Source organism: Phocoena sinus, chromosome 6 (genome assembly GCF_008692025.1).
Source record: "Phocoena sinus isolate mPhoSin1 chromosome 6, mPhoSin1.pri, whole genome shotgun sequence".
Taxonomy (NCBI): domain Eukaryota; kingdom Metazoa; phylum Chordata; class Mammalia; order Artiodactyla; family Phocoenidae; genus Phocoena; species Phocoena sinus.
Window position 1 is genome coordinate 8,348,569 of NC_045768.1, and position 22,424 is coordinate 8,370,992.

At 41.9% G+C, this 22,424-nt stretch overlaps 1 protein-coding gene and 1 non-coding gene across 2 annotated transcripts in view; one reads left to right on the forward strand and one right to left on the reverse strand.

Annotated features, from left to right (window-relative positions):
* The window catches only part of GARNL3 (GTPase activating Rap/RanGAP domain like 3), an 82,736-nt gene extending 66,666 nt beyond the window's left edge, over positions 1 to 16,070 (reverse strand). The window contains exons 1-3 of the mRNA XM_032634992.1: positions 16,009 to 16,070; positions 5,948 to 6,047; positions 3,975 to 4,093 (exon numbers count right to left, since the gene is read on the reverse strand). The gene's annotated coding sequence lies outside the window, so the exon portion shown is untranslated. The remainder of the gene's footprint in view (positions 1 to 3,974; positions 4,094 to 5,947; positions 6,048 to 16,008) is intronic.
* Positions 16,071 to 21,940: 5,870 nt separating this feature from the next.
* On the forward strand, positions 21,941 to 22,047 carry LOC116756226. Its single transcript, XR_004350594.1, has one exon. It is a non-coding gene; the product is annotated as a U6 spliceosomal RNA (small nuclear RNA).
* Positions 22,048 to 22,424: the final 377 nt, after the last annotated feature.

The window sequence follows — 22,424 nt, forward strand, 5'->3', positions numbered from 1 at the left end:
CAACTCTATGCCAATAAAATGGACAACCTGGAAGAAATGGACAAATTCTTAGAAAGGTATAACCTTCCAAGACTGAACCAGGAAGAAAAAGAAAATATGAACAGACCAATCACAAGTAATGAAATTGAAACTGTGATTAAAAATCTTCCAACAAACAAAAGTCCAGGACCAGGTGGCTTCACAGGTGAATTCTATCAAACATTTAGAGAAGAGCTAACACCCATCCTTCTCAAACTCTTCCAAAAAATTGTGGAGGAAAGAACACTACCAAACTCATTCTATGAGGTCACCATCACCCTGATACCAAAATCAGACAAAGATACTATAAAAAAACAAAATTACAGACCAATATTACTGATGAATATAGATACAAAAATCCTCAACAAAATACTAGCAAACAGAATGCAACAACACATTAAAAGGATCATACACCATGATCAAGTGGGATTTATCCCAGGGATGCAAGGATTCTTCAATATATGCAAATCACCATATGTGATGCACCATATTAACAAATTGATGCACCATATTAACTGTATGTGATGCACCATATTAACAAATTGAAGAATAAAAAACCATATGATCAGCTAAATAGATGCAGAAAGAGCTTTTGACAAAATTCAACAGCCATTTATGATAAATACTCTCCAGAAAGTGAGCACAGAGGGAACCTACCTCAACCTAATAAAGGCCATATACGACAAACCCACAGCAAACATCATTCTCAATGGTGAAAAACTGAAAGCATTTCCTCTAAGATCAGGAACAAGACAAAGGTGTCCACTCTCACCACTATTATTCAACATAGTTTTGGAAGTCCTAGCCACAGCAATCAGAGAAGAAAAAGAAATAAAAGGAATACAAATTGAAATAGAAGAAGTAAAACTCACTGTTTGGAGATGACATGATTCTATACATAGAGAATACTAAAGATGCCACCAGAAAACTACTAGAGCTAATCAATGAATTTGGTAAAGTTGCAGGATACAGAATTAATGCACAGAAATCTCTTGCATTCCTGTACACTAATGATGAAAAATCTGAAAGAGAAATTAAGGAAACACTCCCAGTTACCATTGCAATGAAAAGAATAAAATATCTAGGAATAAACCTACCTAGGGAGACAAAAGACCTGTATGAAGAAAACTATAAGACACGGGTGAAAGAAATTAAAGATGATACCAACAGATGGAGAGATATACTATGTTCTTGGATTGGAAGAATCAATATTGTGAAAATGACTATACTACCCAAAGCAATCTACAGATTCAGTGCAATCCCTATCAAATTACCAATGGCATTTTTTATGGAACTAGAACAGAAAATCTTAAAATTTGTATGGAGAAACAAAAGACCCCGAATAGCCAAAGCAGTCTTGAGGGAAAAAAACGGAGCTGGAGGAATCAGACTCCCTGACTTCAGACTATATTACAAAGCTACAGTAATCAAGACAATATGGTACTGGCACAAAAAGAGAAACATAGATCAGTGGAACAAGATAGAAAGCTCAGAGATAAACCCACGCACCTATGGTCAACTAATCTATGACAAAGGAGGCAAGGATATACCATGGAGAAAAGACAGTCTCTTCAATAAGTGGTGCTGGGAAAACTGGACAGCTACATGTAAAAGAATGAAATTAGAACACTCCCTAACACCATACACAAAAATAAACTCAAAATGGATTAGAGACCTAAATGTAAGACCGGACACTATAAAACTCTTAGAGGAAAACATAGGAAGAACACTCTTTGACATAAACCACAGCAAGATCTTTTTTGATCCATCTCCTAGAGTAATGGAAATAAAAACAAAAATAATGAAATGAAAATGAAAAATGGGACCTAATGAAACTTCAAAGCTTTTGCACAGCAAAGAAAACCATAAACAAGACGTAAAGACAACCCTCAGAATGGGAGAAAATATTTGCAAAGGAATCAATGGACAAAGGATTAATCTCTAAAATATATAAACAGCTCATGCAGCTCAATATTAAAAAAATAAACAACCCAATCCAAAAATGGGCAGAAGACCTAAATAGACATTTCTCCAAATAAGACATACAGATGTCCAAGAAGCACATGAAAAGCTGCTGAACATCACTAATTATTAGAGAAATGCAAATCAAAACTACAATGAGGTATCACCTCACACCAGTTAGAATGGGCATCATCAGAAAATCTACAAACAACAAATGCTGGAGAGGGTGTGGAGAAAAGGGAACCCTCTTGCACTGTTGGTGGGAATGTAAATTGATACAGCCATTATGGAGAACAGTATGGAGGTTCCTTAAAAAACTAGAAATAGAATTACCATACGATCCAGCAATCTCACTACTGGGCATATACCCTGAGAAAACCATAATTCAAAAAGAGTCATGTACCCCAATGTTCATTGCAGCGCTGTTTACAATAGCCAGGTCACGGAAGCAACCTAAATGCCCATCGACAGATGAATGGATAAAGAAGATGTGGCACATATATACAATGGAATATTACTCAGCCATAAAAAGGAACGAAATTGGGTCATTTGTTTAGACGTGGATGGATCTAGAGACTGTCATACAGAGTGAAGTAAGTCAGAAAGAGAAAAACAATTATCGTATATTAACGCATATAGGTGGAACCTAGAAAAATGGTACAGATGAACCGGTTTGCAGGGCAGAAATTGAGACACAGATGTAGAGAACAAACGTATGGACACCAAGTGGGGAAAGTGGCAGGGGTGGTGGTGGTGGTGGTGTGATGAATTGGGAGATTGGGATTGACATGTATACACTGATGTGTATAAAACTGATGACTAATAAGAACCTGCTGTGTGTATAATATATATATATATAAATCAGCATGCAATTATTTAAATACTGGATTTCAACAAATGTACCCATCAGGTGGGACCACTAAATAATAGAACTAACATTTTCTAAGTGTGGTTTATTTTATCGCTTTTTAAATTTTACACCGTACTCACCAATTCAAGAATAAGATGTTTTATCCTTTAGGCACCTAACCAGTTTTAAGGTTTGACGATTTGGGACACTGGGTAAATTTTCAAGCAAGATCTCACTTCAGGCAGTCTTGTTAGTGCTCATCACCCTGTGAGCCACAGCCCAGAACTTTCCCCATTTTACAAAGAAGAAAATGGAGGCTCAGACGGCATGAGCAAATTTCTCAAATTCACACAAAATGAGCTTGTTATTGAGGTGATTTGACCCTAGTTTGCTTAACTCCAAACCCTTTGCTCTTTCTAGTGTTGATATGGTCTCTAAAAAATTCTCTAAGAAGCAAAGTAAAAAAGAAACAAGAGAAGAAGATAATGAGAAAAGGTAAAAGATGAAAGACAGAGGTCGAATATAAGAATTAATAGAAAAAATTCAGAACAGGAAAAGAAGCAACACCAATGAACATAAAAAAACTTTCCTGAGCTAAAGAAAGACCTGCGTCCTGGAGTTGAAAGGGCTTGCTTTCAGCCCGCTGTCCCCAGCTCAGTGTCCAGGGCCCACTGTGGGCAGGAGGTACTTGTTAGATCTAGAGTTGCTTTTCTACACCATGAAACTGATGAAAGGAGATAAGCCTCAAAGAAATCCTAGAAGCACAGCTGATTCAGCAGTTGACCAACTGACTCATGGAAACAGGAGCCTCCAGGGGCCGTGCCCATGTAACAGTATTATAGTCCTCCACTAAATCTTGTTTCTTTTGGTTGAAGGTGTGCCAGCTCATCACTTTCAGTATCAGTAACAGCGATAATAACATAGTCGTGTATACCGAGAGGGCAGAGATTGAGGGGAATGAACATGTCTACTTAGTGGCTTATATAGGAAAAATTGCTCTTAAACTCAGAGTGTGAAGGTCTCCCCTGTGAACAGGATAATCCTCAGTGGCCAAACTCAAAAACCCTTGTAGAAAAAGGCTGACAATGACACTGGTTAAACTCTGGAGTGGTGCTGAAACTCCAGGTGCAGGTCTGATACTCACTGTTTTCCTCCAAAGGATTGCACGGTATTGAGGGACACGCTGATTGTTTTGGTCAGAGAGGGTCACCGACAGGAAGAAGGGGCTCTTCTCCGCATCATTTCCAATGTAGTTCTGATGGACTGGAAAAGAGGCAGGTTCAGAACAGTGAAGATGCAGCCGGCTCCTCCAGGCACTGGGAGCAGTGTGCACGGCAGGTGGCAGCCAGCCCTTCCCACAGGATCAGGGAACAGTAATCTCCAGCCCAGCTCAGGACAGAACCTGGTGACTCTAACCTAATCATGCTCTCCTGTTCCCCTTGCCAGGGATGGGCTCAGGAATTAACATGTGACCCAATTCTGGCCAATGAGACAGGAGGAAAAGTGTGTCAAGGGGTTTCTGGAAGGGCCTCCTCATTCCTGAAGATGGCCTTCTTTTCCCCTGGACACGGTGGTGTCTAGAAGTGATGCCTGGAATTGCTGCAACCATCTTGTGACCCTGAGGAAGGCCAGCATGGATGATATCACCAAGCCTCTGACTCCACCAACCCTAGAGCTTGCCCTACCTCTGGGTCTCTTGTTGTCTCCCTTATTGTTTAAGCCCGTTGAGGCAGCTGAAGGCATCCAAACTGACGGCACCACTTTTCTCTGAAGTCATAAGTACTCCAGGCACTATGCTTTCAAGCATTTGGGAAGATAGCAACTTTCCCCCAATTTTTTTTTTTTTTTTTTTTTTTTTGTGGTACGCGGGCCTCTCACTGTTGTGGCCTCTCCCGTTGCGGAGCACAAGCTCTGGATGCGCAGGCTCAGCGGCCATGGCTCACGGGCCCAGCCGTTCCACGGCATGTGGGATCTTCCCGACCAGGGCACAAACCCGTGTCCCCTGCATCGGCAGGCGGACTCTCAACCACTGCGCCACCAGGGAAGCCCCCCAATTTCTTTCTTTATAAAGAGATATGTCTTGCCAAATAAGTGAACTTCTTGGAATGATACAGTATCCGATATTTAAAAAGACAACATTTGGGTCTGCTCACTCTCATTTTATAGCTCAAGTACCGCATCTTCTACAAATAAAGAAATGCATTAGCCTGATAAGCAATTTATCTAACCCATCTCTAACCCTGCCATAGTGATTATATCTCCATTCCCATTGCCTTCTGTCGCTAACCACGCTCCTGTTTCCCACCTTTCCATATATTTTCACATGAGCCCTTCACTTCAAATGTACATCACGATTCATGACAGAGCTCTTGGTATGTACCAGGCACCAGGCTTAATGTGCCTCACTGAAACTTCTGTTCAAACCTCCTAGGTATGTACTAGTAATGCCCCCACTTTACAGATAAGGAATTAAGACTCAGAGAAGTGGGAGTAACTAGTGTTAAGGTCCTATGTTGATAACAGCAGAACCAGGATTCAAACAGTCTATAGTCTCCACGAGGGCAGGGATCACAGCTGCCTTTGCAAGAGCACATTGCCTGGCACATGGTAAGTGATAAACAAATCCTGGTCACCAGAGTCTACAGCGTAATGCCTCTCTGTTCTGCATTGGCCCTGGAGCTCAGGGAATCGTTTCTCCCCCTCACTGCCTTGAACTAAGTGTTCAAGGCCCACTACAGACCGGGTACATGCCTTGTTAAGTCTAAAATTGTTTTGTGCCCTGCAAATTCTTCTCATCTTGCAAATCACTCATTCATACTATCTAATCCTCTTTAACTCCCCAGGGACAAAAACAACTAGCAAAAACTAACTAAATAAAAAATTTTAAGATAAAAATAAAATATAAATAACAAATTTAAAACGGAGGAAAACCTACTAGGGCTGAATCTTCAAAGCTTACAAATCTACAAAGTTTACAACTGACCTTGAAATGAAATGCCCTGACCTCAGTGTCCCTAAACTGATAAGTTTCACACATATAGGGTACCAGAAATTATACCAACACTAATTTTCATTCTGAATATCCTTTCTTCCCAACCACTGTAATGACATAATTACCTTGTCCTAAAAAATACTTGAAATACCATCTGGTATGGTATTCTGGGTTCTCTAAGTGCACGTCTGTCCTTCGCCAAGTGCCTGGCAGAGCAGTTGCATTCTGTAATGGAACAAAGTTATGCCATTAAGAGGCTTATTTAGAAAGTAAACAAGGTAGCAATGAACCGGATGCCAAAGAACCAGAAATGTCACTGTTAAAAGTGTACAAACAGGGCTGTAACCACATGTTCTCATTAGAAAAGATACCTGTCTAAATCCACATCATAGAAACATTCTGAAGGTCCTTGGGGTGTAGGAAGAAGCACCAGGTGAACCAGTAAGTTAAGCGATTTCTAACTTGAGTGTAACTTGAGTTTAAAGTTTTTCTCCGTTCTGGGCTGAAGCTTCCACAACATTTGGGAGTTGGTGCCCGCAGAGACACGCCCTTCTGTTTGTTACCCTGTAACAGGCACATTTCACCTGGAACACATCTCGGCAGCATCTTATTTGAGTTCATATTCTTTGTAGAATTTTAAAAATTTACTGTAACTCAATTAATGTGGAAAACATGGATAAACATAACGAATAATCCGAATCCTCTATCCAAAGATATAATCATTATTCATGATTTGATATGGTTTCCTCAAAATTTTCCCCTACATGTACATATGTACTTTTCTTACCAAAATGGAATCTTACTGAATATACAGTTTGAAACTCCATTGACATCTACATTGTGCCCTGTGTGTAAGACAGACTGCTGGAACATTCTTTTCTCATTCTGACATGCCTCTAGTGATTTACTGGATGCCTGTGGTCAGTTTCTGTATCATGTTGAAGAAGTTCCCTTCAATTCCAAGTTTATAAAGCAGTTTTCTCAGAAATGAATATTGAATTTTACTGAAAGCTTTTTTTTGGCAACTATTTAGCGAATAGGTTAAATGGTGAAAATCATAGTCATGTAATAAATTATACCATTGGCTCTTCTTATACTGAATGGTTCTTAGATTTCTGGAAGACACCCTTATAGGTATTCTGTTGATATACTGTATTGCTGGATTTAAAAAAATGACTTATGTATCATATTTGTTGGTGAGATGAATCTGTAGGTTTCTTTTCAGTATATATTTCTGTCATGCTTTCAGGGTTATATTACTTTATAAAGTGAATTAAGATGCTTTCTGTCTTTCTCATTGCTCTGGAAATAATGACGTTCACGGAAAGAGCTCTAAGTGCCAAGTATTAGGCCGCACACTCTACATGAATTATCTCCATAGTATCTCCACCAACTCATGAGATAGAGTCGATTTTATCCCCTTACTTTCAGATGAGGAAATTGATGCTTAGATAATTTAAGTATGTTGCCTAAGGTTGCAGAAATAATAAGCAGTGGAGCTAAAACAAATCAGTTCCAATGTCAGAGTGTTTTTTTTTCTTTTTTAAAATCTTAACCTTACATCATCTTCTGAGTCTTTTATTTAATGTTATGCCTTTTTAATCTATCAAGGGGTAAAAAGTAGGTTAAAATTCTTAGTATTATTGTGGCTTTATTGAATTTTCTTGACTTTAAAAAAATCAGAGAGATATATATATATATATATATATATATATATATATATATATCCCTACACACCCACACCCATTTATATAAATTTTTATTTGGCAGTGATTTTAAACTTACATAAAAGTTGCAAGAATAAGAGGAGTGCAAAAAGCATCTGTATGCCCTTTACCAGATTCACCTACTGCTAACATTTTATCCCATTATTCACTTGTTCACTACTCTCTATCCCTCTACACACACACACACACACACACACACACACACACACTTTTTCCCGAATCATTTAAGACTAAATTGCATAAATAATAGCCCTTTATTCCTAAATACTTCAATGTGTATTTCCCAAGAATAAGTATCTTCTTACATAACCGCCATAAATCCCAACTATTTTAAGTATGGCCTACTTTACAGAGGATTTCAAAGACACAGAAACTTCCTATAGCATTTTAAGGTGACAGTTACACAGGAACACAGTATTTACTTGACATCAGCAAGAATGTTAGGAGGAAATATTCTGATGAGCACATTTTCCAGACAATCGAAGTTTAACATTGCAGACACCCACACTAATTTTATCCCTTTTAGGTAATCATCTGCTCAAAGGTATTATGCAGTAATGAACTCAAATTCTTCTATGCTGCAGATGTACCTGAACACGCCCACAGGGTTGAATGAGTCTTGAGACTGAGAAATCCTGAATCATTTCTGCATCAAATTCCAAAGCCCACAAAAGCTCCTTGTTGCTTTCCTTGTTTTGTTTTGTTTAACCACATTTATACTTGTGGGATGTGAAGGATGAAGACTGTATGGCCAGGATATTGCGAAGAGAATTTAATCAAAATCCATGTATAACACCCCCATTTTATCTGAATGTTCTCTAATATTTGACTTTAAGCAGGGAGTCCACACAACACAAGCACTCAGGCTACAAACGAGATCCATAGTTTTATATAATGCTTGTGATTTTTCAGAGTCTCTTCCAGAGTGAGTTTAATGAATGAATGAATGCTTTTAAACTGACTTTCCTTCACTTTCTAGGTTAAATTGCTGAAAGAACACTGACAATAAAGAAGATGGATTCAAAAAAAAAAAAAACTAAAAAATTTTGAATTGCAAATATAAATATAAGCTGGTTGAAAAAAGTTAAATCATATAAAAATTAAAATGCTTTTTTTCCCCCCAACCCCCATGTCCTAATCTACTTCCTTGCCATATAATAACCATGTTACTAGATTGGTTTGGATAGTCCCAGGTCTTTTTATGCATTTACAAAAATGTGTCTATACATATGTATACACATTCACATACATATACGTATATTTACATACATATGTATATATACACACATAATCTGTTTTCATAAATGGGATGGTTTTATAGGTATTACACTGAAACTTATTTTTTCACTAAAAAAAGAAATCTTAGAAATATTTCTATTAGTACTTACAGATCTACCTTGTTCCTTTTAACAACTACATAGTTTTTTAAAAAAACTAAGCACTTCAGTTGAGTATAGATGTGTAAAATATGTAAACATAAAAGGGTAGAAAGTTAAGGTCCTCTAACTTCTTTCCTGACCTCCCATTTCCACTCCAGAAGCAATTACTATTAAATTCTTAGGTAACCTTTTGGAAATTTTCTTGAATATTGACCAGCAAGTTTATCTTTTTTGTTGTTTTTAAGGAAATGGGATGATGTCATACGAATCATTCTGGAACTTGCTTTTATGTCTAGCACTGTATAGTAAATGTTTTTCTATGGTATTACATTTACCTGTACCTCGTTCTTCCTAACAGCTACTAAGCATTCCAGCGTCTAAATCATAATTTTCAAAATCATTCCTCTACTGATGGAAACTGATGTTGTTTCCAAGTGTTTTTATTTTTTTATTTTAAAATAACGCTACAATACACATCCCAGCAGTAGAACTGCTGGCCAAATGGTATACACATTTTTAATGATTGCTAATTGCCTTCCCCAAACTCATTTACATGTCCCCCAACAGTGTGTAAGAGAACCCTCCCCATGCTAAGGAAGAGATCTATAAAAAGCTGAAAGATCGTCCCCTCTGCTCCACCATATACTAATTGATACATACCAGTAAGCTGTAAGGGAGGTTTCCAGGGATCTACCCGAGGGTCACAGTCATTTTAATTAATAATCTGAATGAGCACACAGATGGCAGGATAAGCACATCTGAAGGTAATAGAAAGATTCTCACTGGGTTAGCTAATAGGACAGGTGACAGAATCAAGATGTCAAAAAAACCTCTTGACAATTAGCAATTACAGGACACTCTAACGAGATTAAATCTAGTGTGGACACTGCAGAATCCTACATTTAGGTACAAATACGAATTGTACAAGTAAAGGGTGGAGAAGGCCAGGTGCTACAAAGTAGGAATTCTCTCTTTTTTACCCAGTAGGAGATTGAGGCTCCGTGACATTGAGTCATAAACTGGTAAGTGGTAGAGCTGAGGTCTGAACCCAGGTTTGCTTGACTCCAAAACTGTCTCCACTATACCATGATGTTGTCTCACAGCTAAATAACAGCACATGTGAAAAAGACTGGAGTTGGGGGTAGCACATCGTGGGTTCGTAATGAGTCCTCGGGCTTCATGAAAAGAGGAGCGTGTGCACAGCAAGGAAGGGGATGAGCCGGCCTCACTCTGTGGCCGTGAGGCGCACCTGGAGCCAGGTGTTCACTTCCGAGCACTTCCACCTAAAAGGTCCATTAACCACCTCACATGTGTCTAAGGAGCAGCAGGGAATGTGATGATAAGTGGAACTGAGTCCATGTCTTAGGAGAAAAACAGCAGATGTCTTGGAATGCTTAAAGGCCTACCATGCTGAAGAAGGCTCAGCCTTACACTATGGGCTCCAGAAACCATAAATAGAAACTCTGAGTGGAAAATATAGACAGATGAGTTCTGTTCAATAAAAAGAACTTTCTAGCAATGAGAGATGCCGAAAAATGGAAGTAACTTTAGGGCTGTGGTATAATGGGAAATTTATATTTCAGCTTTGTCTCTGGCTCCTGGCACAGAACTCCTAAAACCCTTGGCATTTCCTGAGACATAAGGGTGACAGGAACATCTTTTGCTCCAATGAGGCAACGCTTGGTGGGCCCCTAGCTAGCTTCAGGATGGGGCCGGTAGCTAGAAAGACCAAGCTTGATTAGAAGCTTGGCACTTTCAACCCCACCCTGCAACCTTTCGGGAGGGGAGAGGGGCTGGAGATTGAATGAATTAATCAACCATACCCATGTGAGCTTCTGGGTTGGCGACTATATCAAGGTGCTGGGAGGGTGGTACACCCAAAGAGAGCAGGGGAGCTCTGTGCCCCCATCCCCCATCCCTTGCCCTCTGCATCTCTTCCATTTGGCTGTTCCCAAGTTGTATCCTTTGTAATAAATGGGTATGGTAAGTAAAGTGCTTTCCAGAGTTCTGTGAGTCATTTCAATGAATTACTGAACCCGAGGAGGGGGGTTATGGGAACCCCTAACTTTGTAGCCCAGTTAGACAGATGTGTGGGTACCCTGGGGACCTGACACTTGCCACCGGTGTCTGAAGTGAGGGCAGCATGTGGAACTGAGCCTGAAACCAGTGGAGTCTGACGCTAGCTCCAGGTGGTTAAGGTCAGGATTGAACGGAATTGTAGGGGACTTAGTTGGTGATGGAACTGGTTGGTGTCCCGAGGAAAAAACCTATCAAGGGGGGGAGCAAGTTTCCCTTCACTGGAGATATATTCAGGCAGGGACAGAGGAGCTAACTGTTGGCAAAGTTGTTGCAGGGGTTCATGCCTTGGGTGGAGGATGGGCCTAGATGAACTCTACGGCAGGAAGGTGTGGTCCACGGATGGAGGATGGGCCTAGATGAACTCTACGGCAGGAAGGTGTGGTCCACAGATGGGTGCTGATCTGCCAACAGTCTGTGATGAAGTAGACAGCAGTGGAGAGCAAGTCTTAGGGGATTAGCTTCCCTAAACAGAACCCAGACCAATCCAGTTGTTACTGATTTTGGTAGTGAGTTGTATGAGGGGGTGCTGCAAACCGGTCATACATAGTAGGACCACAGAGAGTCCTGCAACAGACTGGAAATAAAAAAGCAGGCCCTTCACCACACACAGTCTCAGAAGCACTGCTCGGAGCCTGGGCCTCACCGTGACGTCCTTAAGACACGCCCCCTGTGTGTTTTCTCCACAGGAGTTACCAGAATTTGCAATCATCCTATGTACCTGTGTTATTTATTGGCCACTCTCCTGCCCGTCTGTGAGCCCACGGGGGCAGGGACCTTAGCAGTCAGCAGTCTTATTCATTCCCGCATCACCAGCGCTCAGCCTGTCTGGCACCGAGAAGTGATCCTGCGTGTGGGCTGAATGAATGACTTGATGTATTATAGGAATAGCGCTCCTGATATAACTTATGTTTTTGGTAATGGTGAGCTAGGTTATTCGACCAAACCTCCCACTGAAGAAACTAAAAGCATTAGACAAATATTAAAGTCATCTCCTTAAAAGCACTGGAGAGCTTACAAGGTAGTAAGGAATTACCAGTCAAAACAAAGGCAAGTGGGAACCCGGAGAGGTAAGTAGAGCATGGAAATTCTCTTTAGCTTGAAGATATCTATCGATCCTGGCAAAATTACTCTTGGGTTTTGGTGACCTCAAGAGGCAAGAGGGCAAAGAATCAAACCCCCAGGATCCACTGAAGTAGGTAGGTCTATAGGAGACCCATCCCACATTAAGCTGGGACCCCAAAGGGTTACACATTCAAGAAAAGAGTGAACCGGAAGAAACCACCTCTACCCCAAAGACTCCAAGGAAGCCTGCCACAGTGCTGAGTGGAGGAGTGTCTCTGAGGTGCTGTGACCACAAGCCAGTCTCACGTAAAGTTGCAGCTCCATCCTGTATCTTGGCTTAAAGGGTTTAAAAAGTTTCAAGCTGGAACTTTAGTTTAAAGGTGTCTGGCAAAAGCAAATGCAAACCCTCCCTCTGATTCTGACACCAATTCTAATATGTGGTTTCCCCCCACACCACCAAGCAATTCTCCGACACCAGCTGGGTGTCCTGTAATTCAACTCAATTCTGACACTGTCTACCTGGAGACAGTGTCGGATCCCACAGGTTAAGGGCTCAGTCCTACAAGCCTGCTTCTGACGTCTGCAACTTCCGCTGCAAACTGCAAATCCTGGTGATTACCTGTGCTTCTGATCAACTGGCTATAGATTGAAGGTTCCCATCACCCTCTCCTTGGGTTTGATTAATTTGCTAGAGCACAGACCTCAGAGAAACACTTGACTACTTAGATTACTAGTTTATTATAAAAGGATATAACTCAGGAACAGCCAGATGGAAGAGATGCATGGGGCAAGGTACGTGGACGTGGGAGGGGGTGTGGAGCGCCCATGCTCTCCCGAGCCGGCCACTCTTCTGGAATCTCCAGGTGTTCACCCGTCTGTAAGCTCTCTAAACGCTGCCCTCTCAAGTTCTTATGGAGGCTGTATCCCATAGGCACGACTGATTAAATCATTGGCCTTTGGGGATTGAACTCACTCTCCAGCCCCTCTCCCCTCCCAGGAGGCTGGGGCTGGACTGAAGCGCTAACCCTCTAATCACGTGGTTGGTTCCTCTGGTGACCAGCCCCCATCCTTAGGAAACTTAGGGGCTTTCCAGAAGTCACTTATTAACATAACAAAAGACACCATGATCACTCTCATTACTTAGAAAATTCCGAGGGTTTTAGGAGCTCTGTGCCAGGAAGAGGTACGAAGACCAAATATGTATTTCTTATTATAAATCACAGGATCACACTCTGTACCAAAAGGCAACGCATCCTAAGCCTTATATTATTCCTAAAAAAGTCATCTTCAAGAACAACAAACAGCACACAATCAGGCAGCCAAGCACACAGAGGAGCAGAGTACACCATGAGAATATGCAGGAGAAAAAGCTAACAGAGAGGGCCACAAAAACCCTCACATATTGGAATTATCAGTCACAGAGAATAAAACCATTACACTGACTATGTTTAAAGAAATAAAAGACAAATTTGACATTATCCGAAGGGAAGAGTAAACTCTAAAAAGTGACCAAGCAACCCTGGGTTAGGCAATGTTTTCTTAGATACGCTAGAAGCACAAGTAACAGAAGACAAGATAGATGAACTAGATATTAGCAAATTAAGACACTTTTATGCTTCAAGGGACACAATCAAGAAAGTGAGAACACAACCTAAGGAATGGAGAAAATTTTGGCAAATCATATATCTGATAAGGGTCTAGTATCCATACTGTATCAATGCAACGATAAAAGGAAAAATAACTCAGTGATGAAATTGCTTTGCAATTTGTTCATGGGTTTGAAAAACTTCAAATGCGTGTTGAGCCTTCTAATGCACTAACTGCTTTAACAAACTCAGCGCAAGCCAGGCTTTTTTCCTCTGAGTCTCCTGTTCCTCCACCGTCTTACACCAGGCTGGGCGCTGGCACTGGCCAGAGCTTTTAACTGAAGACCATGGATATAAAACCCAGCCGAGGTGCTCCTATGGAGCACTCATGCTCGGTGGCTTTGGTGGAAACAAAATTTAAAACAGTATTTGAGCCCACAGAAGCAATCTGAGACAGGACTGTGTTTTGAATGCAACAGACCACAAGGATTTGTTAAATCAGTAACTCCACCAAATGGTTCTAAAGGTGTTAAGGGAACCGCCCATGGCCACACTGTTGGTGAGTTGTGGGGCCATGATTTGAACCCCAGCAGCCTGACTCTGGAGCCACTGTTGCCCATGATCCGCCACAGGTGATTTCTAGTCCCTGACCTTGTCCTCTGGCACGTGGTATGGCCAGGTGACAGGGCCAGGCAGGAGTGTTTGATAACCAAAGTACGTGGTGATCCTAGGACTGCATGAAGGCTCCATTTATGTTTTTCTGGGGAGCTGTGGATTTCCTCTAGACACTGGTCTTGGCAGGGGCCAGAGCTGTGCTTATGTGGGGTGGGGAAAGCCAGTACAGTTTGTTCATTTCGGGCTGGGCTGAAGTTCTGTAAAATTTTGGTAGCAGGAAGATGTGTTGAGGTACAGCAACCTCTGGTATCTTCGGTACTTAGGTGCTCAAAGTAGATACTCGGCCTGGCGGCTGCTAGCTTTCTGAGCACTGGAGAATGAGGACTAGATGCTTCTGCTCCTGACTTAGCTCCTGGGACACCCTTGGCTGCTTGAGTCTGAGAGGATAAGACTGTCTTGTCTCAGGAGCAGGACCATTTGGGGAGGGCTGTTTCTAAGCTTCAGAAGCAAATTTCCCTGGGAGTTCTTTCTTCTATGAAGGTCAGTTGACATCATTCTGGATAAGAAGTATGTGGGCACCTATTCGGGGGCCCAGCCCAAGGTGGGACTGCCCCCTTTGCCTCACAGCAATGGTGACGGTACCACGTCTGGGTGAAGGGCTTTGCTAAGTTAAGGCAAAGGTGAAGATGAGGAACAACTTCCTGAATGCTGTGGCTTTCAAGTTAAATCCATAGCCCATCACCAAGAACGTGATGAAGGAAGTGGTCAGGAGGGCAAGGCTGGCCATACAGCACCACTTATGGGAACAACAACAACCATTATTACTATTACAGCTCTCGCTCACTGAACTCTCACTATACACCGGGCAGAGCGCTAATAGCTTTAAAAGCTTAGCTCACTGAATCCTCTCGATAATCCCAAGACCGTTTCCTCCTTACAGATGAAGAACCTGGGCTTCAGAAAGGCTGATTACTTGCTGAGGGTCACACAGCTAGGAGGTGGGGGAGCTGGAACTTGAACCCAGGCTTGCCTGATGCCAAAGCTGGGGGTGCTGAAGCACTGCAATGGGCTGCCTCTCAGAGAAGCAGCAAAGAAGAAAAAACTGGGGGGGCTTAGATAGCACTCAGCAGTTCTGGGGGTAGACTCCAAGGGATGGAGCGGGCAGTGGAAGTTTTAACAAAGAAAGGCCAGCAAGGCGAGTCCCTGTGGCCTATGGCGAGGATGACCAGCAGAGCCCAGAAAGAGGGCTTGGGCCCAAGCAGTGGCAGACAGGAATGGCCTCCTTTCTTGGTGTCTTCTCTGAATAAAGACGACATTTTATAATCAAAGTAAATTTTTGCATCTCTCTCCTGGACCCTGACATTGCTCACACGGCAGTTCCAAGCCTACAAGCCTGGCAAAGGGTAAGAGCTAGGGTTCCAGGGGCCATTCACAAAGGGTGCTGTGGCTGTGAATTTGTCTTCGGTCCCATTGCTGGCAGACCACCTTCATGTGTCTACCTGGCTTTATTACAGATCTTTCAAAGGGTACGCGTCACTCTATTAATAGCACCTTCCATACAAAGAATGATGGCACTTTCCCTTCCTGTTTGCTTCAAGCAAAACTCTGAAGAGCCCCTCTGACCCCTTCCTGGGCTCCACTTAGGCAGGTCTTCTGTGGGAAAGAGGGTCACAAGCTGCTCACGGCTGTATCACAGGCACCGTGATTGTGGGCTTGGTGCTGACACAGACTTCCTTACCTCATCTGAAGAGCCGTTTTCCACTCTGAACCTTCCAGCCCTTTGGATGGCTCCATCGGCATCACTAGAGATAAGCTGGGGGACAAAAGAGCACTCAGTTAGGAAGCTGGGTCACCATTTGCAACGCCCCTTCCATCTGTCCGTATCTGCCTACGAGTAAGTCAAATCCAGTGAGAGCTGGAGGGCCCAGCCTAGAGCTAACAGTCTTGGAAGCTCTATCAGCCACGCCCTCGTACAGGTGGGCCCCACAGTCTTTAGGAAGCTGAAGGGTGAGGAACACCTAACCCGTAAGAGTGGAAAACAAGAGCATCAAATCTAAATTTGAACTTATTCCAATACTGAAGCATTGAGGTGATGCTCCCTACAAGCTTAACCCACGTCACACGCGGACAAGCGTAGCTCACAGATGGCAACACCGAAAGCCGAGTCTCAAGTTCAGCTGCCTTCACAGGAAAGCCTAAAACACAATTAATGGCTGGCAGAAACTCAAGGCTCTACTAACATCACAGAAAGCTCCTGTACTTCATTCAGTTTCAAACAGTTTCCAAAAGGCCAATTAGTCCCTTCCAAGGCTGCCAGACTGTATTTTAGCTCCAGCGATGCGATGCTTGCAAATAGGCAGTCTCCATTCAAGGAGCTCGGTGCTAAAAAGAGATGAGTTAAAAAGAAATCAGTGCTTGGTGCATCCTAAAATCACTGACTCAAGATTTAACTTACTTTCTCCTAAATCTTCTAGATTTCTCAGCCCACAAATTTGCAGCAAAGATCTGCCAACAATTTCCATATCCCAGAAATCCCATTAGAACACACTTGCCCAGAGGGGCACTTCTCAAGTCTTACCCAATAAAATGATACACAATTACTTAAGAATGATTATCTCGTATTTTTACTCGTGTTTCAGAGATATGAAAGTGTGAAAATAAATGGAAAAATTTCAGGGAAAAACTCTACAACTTTTCCTAAGGAAAATTGTTTGAAAAAGATTGATAAACTTTTCCCGTGATAAATACAAAAATAATAGTATCTAATATTTATCGAGAGCTTCTACATGCCATGTACTCCTCTGGCCTTAACATGTGTTATCTCATTTAATTCTCATAAAAACAACACAAAGTAGGTACTATCGTTATTCTCATTTATGAGTGAGGAAACTGAGGCAGAGAAAGGTTAAAATAACTAGGCAAGGTTACATCTAAGTCAGTGGTGGGCCTGGGATGTGAACACAGGCAGTCAGGCTCCAGAAGCCTGTTATCCTCATCTGACCACTACCCTACTTAACCCTCCTCCATGGAATGTCCATGATAAGGTCCTAACTTATATGTATACCTAACCTATATCCTGCAAAATAATTTCTAAAAACAATTACGAAGAAGATTTTTATGTATGTGTTTAGCTTTTATATCATCAGATCATTACACTGTTGATAGACTGAAGATGGGCAATAGAGGCTACAGAGCAAAGAATTTAATTTGCCCAAAGAGAGGTCTGACCTTTGCTCTCAGCTCCTGCTAGGTGATCTCTAAGCCCCGGGAATGTCCTGCATGAGTGTCTGTTTGCTTGGGGACTTTGAGCCACATAGCAGAGTATGGTGGGTGCTCTGGGTCACACGGTATCAGATCTACCTCTGGACACCAAGACTGAGAAGGGTTTCCCTGGTTGGCAATACTCCGTGTGTACTGTCACACGTTGTTGCCAGGAGCCGCAATCAATTACTAATGTCTGCCATAGGCGTATAAAGAGAGAGGGTGACACACACATCCCTGTATTAGAGGTTGGTAAATATAGTCCTCACTATAGCCAGTCTCATCCAGGACTTAAAGGCTCGGGAGAAGAGCTGACCATCATTCACTGATTCAGTCATTCATTCACATAACAAGTACAAATAGTGGTGGACTATATTCCAGACACTGCTAGGCACCGGCTATGATTCCATTTTCCTTTGCTGAGATTAGAACAAGAAGCTTATCGCTTATCTTGATTGAAAGGTTCAAGAAGAAGAAAGGAAGGACATGTTTAATGATTTGATGGCTAGAAAGAATCTAGCTCCCTCTGAACTATAATCACAAAATCCATGAAGACCCTGACCTCCTGCCTTAGTCTAACATGTTTGACTCTATCACCATCACCATCGCCACCACCACCATCTCCATCAAGTCACTGTCATCTCTCCCCTGGGTGACTGCAACCATCTCCTAACTGGCCTGTGCATCCACCCACCATCGCTTCTCTCCAAACCACTCTTCACATCAAAGCGCACGGGATTTTGGCAACTGCGAATCTGATTGTCCCACGATCCCATCTCTATCCTGGCATCCCTCTCCTTCCCACCAGAGGACATGCACGCACGGGACCCCCTCACCTGGAAGGTCTTCCTCTCCCCGCTTCCCCTCGTGAACTCCTTATCATTCAATTTCACCACAGCCGCCATTGCTCAGACACCTTCCTTGACCTCACTGCCTGGGAAAAGCTCCCACTGCAAGTCTCAGAGAGGGCCTCAGTGTCCTGATTGCCATTCCTTTGTGCCATCACCTGATTCATGCCTGTCTCTCCTCACGCACCCCCTCCACTCTCACTGAGAAGCTCCAGGAAGATAATGGTTTTCTCACCACTGCATCCCCAGAGCTATGCTCACTGCCTGACATAGTATTGATACTCACTAAATATTTATTACACAAGAAATCCATGAACAGATGAATGCCAAATCCCTGTGGAAATGACCAAAGGGATATAAGACTGGGGGAAAGATCTACTCTAGCTCCAGAAACCAAGAAGGTTCATTACTCACCCAAGAAATTTCAAAGAGATTCTACCAGGTCTATGATGAAAGAAAGACCAAGGTGAAGGACGGACCAAATCACTTGAATCACCATTTGCAAGGGAAAGGCAGCCTGAGTAGTAACTTAGTCCAACTAAGGTCAAACTAACACTGCTGAGCTCATGCTGGCAGGGCCTGTCTGAGGTGAAGGTGGGTATTCGGGCAGTAGGTGGGAAAGAGACCTACCAGTCACACTGGGGAAGTGACTCTCGCTGGCAAGTGGAATGGCAGCCCCAGAGCTCCCCTGCCCCGCACCCCCCCAACCCCCAGCTGGCTCGGGCAGCTGGCTAAATAAACCAGAGGGTGCCGTGGAGGCTGGTGCTGATGAGGCCTGGTTCACCACCTGATGTGAAAGGGAACAGTGCTCCAGCAAATGAGGGGCTGAAAAAAATAACACTCCAGGAAGAAAATATCCTTTTAACACAGCAGAGAAGCTGTTTCTATCAGTAGTTTTCTTTCTATTATTCCTCATAAGCCTTTGATCTGGCTAATTAAAACTATTAAAAATCTATAAACTCTTCCCTTTGTTGGAAGGAGATTTGACTCAGGACTGACACAATGTCTACTAGAACCCATCTAAATGTCCAGTACTGCACAACCAAGAAGCCCTCTCCTCCGACTCTTTCCACGTGGTACAGAGTTCTGGTTGCCGCCAAAATCCATCCTCACCATCTTCCACGGTAATGGAATTGTAGCCGGACACATGGCTAGACCACAGTTCCCTCAAGGTGGCCATTTGACTTCATCTCGCCACTTGCAGGTGGGTCAAAGTCCCAGGGGCATGCAGGGATCCCAGCCCTTTAGAGAGGGGAGGTGCCCCCACACGTGCTCTTTCCCTCCACTGGTTAAACCTCAATGACCAGAGAGACCTCGAAGTCCATATTGAAGACAGTGGGTTCATCCCAAGCCTGAATGTGTGGGGCACAGCCACCCAACAACTTAAAATGCTTGGCTCAATGTGACAGAGAAATACACTTGTTTTTAACTGCATTTTGATGTTCTAAGCCAACTATATACCCTATAACATACCCTACAAGGAAGAACAAAGAAAAAATCATTAAACCTATGACAAGTCCATAATTTAAAATGTGGAAACTGACTTGAGGTATATGAGCAAATGTTCTAGGAAATATAATTTACTACAAAAAGCACAAGGAAATTTTAGGCCATCATTAATTGTAATAATTTGGGAGGATACTTGATCTATGAATATGGAACAATCTGTGATCAGCTTTCTGATGTAAAAGCATGGTTTCTGAATTTTGAAATGTAGACCACATTTCACAGTGACCATAGTGAATTCAAAATTAGACAGTGAGAAGAAAATACCCCCAAAAGAGTAGATTAGCATATCAGTTTGAGATAAATAGAGGAAAATGATTATCAAAAACACAGAGAACATACCTGAGAAAAATGCAAGGAATAATGGACTGGGGTGTTAAGATGGTCTTTTGGCAGAGAACCCAAGGCCAACCAAATCATTCCGTAGACCAACTACCCTCTGGTAAGGTCGCCTACTGATGAGCTAGACCACAACTAGAGAATGCCTTTATTTACTGCAGACCAGCCCGAAAGGTTTAGAAACAAAGTAGAGAGCAAGGCAATCTGAGATCTCACCCCTCCAAGGCCAGCAGAGAGGAGGGAGTCAGGCAGTCTCCTCACACAGGAGTATACCTGGCCCTTTGTTATTCTTCAGGAGAAATGTCCAAAAAGGACATTCCCACATGTGCTCTGACCTTTGCAAGTGCTCTGCCTACCCAGGAGTTCAGTGATCAGTAAGATATTTTTTATCTGATCAGTCCAGATCTGTACTCCTAAAGGATGGAGTGAGGGAGAGGGGTAAAATGAGGAAGTGGATAATGGGGAGTCTGGAACACCTCCTAGAGGTCATTGGAGAGAACAGCACAGATAATTACAATAAATATCAATGGGCTACACTCCTCTATTAAAGGAAGAAAGACTCAAGGATTGGAAATAAAAATGAAATCCAACTAGCTGCAAGAGATAATAAAATAAAACAATAAGATAATCCTGAAAAAGAAAGGCAAAGTAAAAAATATTCATGCTAAGTTGGGGAGAAAATGGTGAGGGAATAATAAAATCAGATGTAGAACTTAGGAAAAAAATATCATTAAAAAAGTTACAGGGGCTTCCCTGGTGGCGCAGTGGTTGAGAGTCCGCCTGCCGATGCAGGGGACACGGGTTCGTGCCCCGGTTCGGGAGGATCCCACATGCCACGGAGCGGCTGGGCCCGTGAGCCATGGCCACTGACCCTGCGCATCCGGAGCCTGTGCTCCGCAATGGGAGAGGCCACAGTGGTGAGAGGCCCGCGTACCACAAAAAAAAAAAAAAAAAAGTTATGGTACATGGATAGATAGATCTACTCACTCCCAAAATATAATAATTATAGGCACTCATTATAAAACAAAACTCTTATAAATAGATGGAGTTTCTAAAATTATAATTATAATGGGGGATTTTAGTATATTTCTCTCTGATAGGTCAAGGCAAGAAATAGTAAGGAATTATAGAGGAATCAAATAATAAAATTAATAAGCATGATTTAATAGACATACACTGAATTTATCAAGGTACAAACAGAGAATACATACCTTTTAAGAAAATCTATTAAAGTTTAAAAAGCTGATCAAATATCGGATAAAAGCAATCATGAATAAATTCTGCAAAACAGAAACTGTACAGATGATTTTTTTAGTATAGTGCAACTGAATGAGAAATTAGGGTCAAAAGGATAAAAAAGTGGGAAATTTTAAAATATACATCTGAAAAAACTCTTGGGTCAAGTAGGAAAACTAAAATTGGACACTATCCAGACATCAACAAGAACAGTACCTATCAAAACAGATAATGCAATAGATGCTGTATTTACAGGAAAATTCATATCCTTAAATGATTTCGTCATTAAATAAGAAAGAATAAAAACAATGAACTAAAGCATTAACTGCTAGAAGGTACAAAAAGAACAATGAAATACACCCAAGGAAAGCAGCGGGGAGGAATCAATAAAAGATCAGAGCAGAAATTACAGATTTAGAAAGCCAGTAGAATTGACATCCAAGAGATGGCCAGCAAGTCTGATTCTAAAAAGCAAAGAGTGTGCTCGCTTTGGCAGCATGTATACTAAAATTAGAACGATTCAGAGAAGATTAGCGTGGCCCCTAAGCAAGGATGACATGCAAATTTGTGAAGCATTCCATATTTTTATAAATTAGGAGTTTGGGATTAACAGATACACACTACCATGTATAAAATAGATAAACAACAAGGACTTACTGTATAGCACAGGGAACTATATTCAATATCTCGTAGTAACTTATAATGAAAAAGAATCTGAAAAAATATATATATACCTGTATATACATAAATGTGTATATATACACATATATATAACTGAATCACTTTGCTGTACACCTGAAACTAACACAATAATGTAAATAAACTATATTTCTATAAAATAAAGAAATAAATAAAAATCAAAGACAAACGCAAATACACAGAGTGATAATAAAGAAAATATAGTTGCTAAGAAGAAAAGATATTTTTAAAAGTGTGAGAGAACACCATGTGAGACGATGCCACT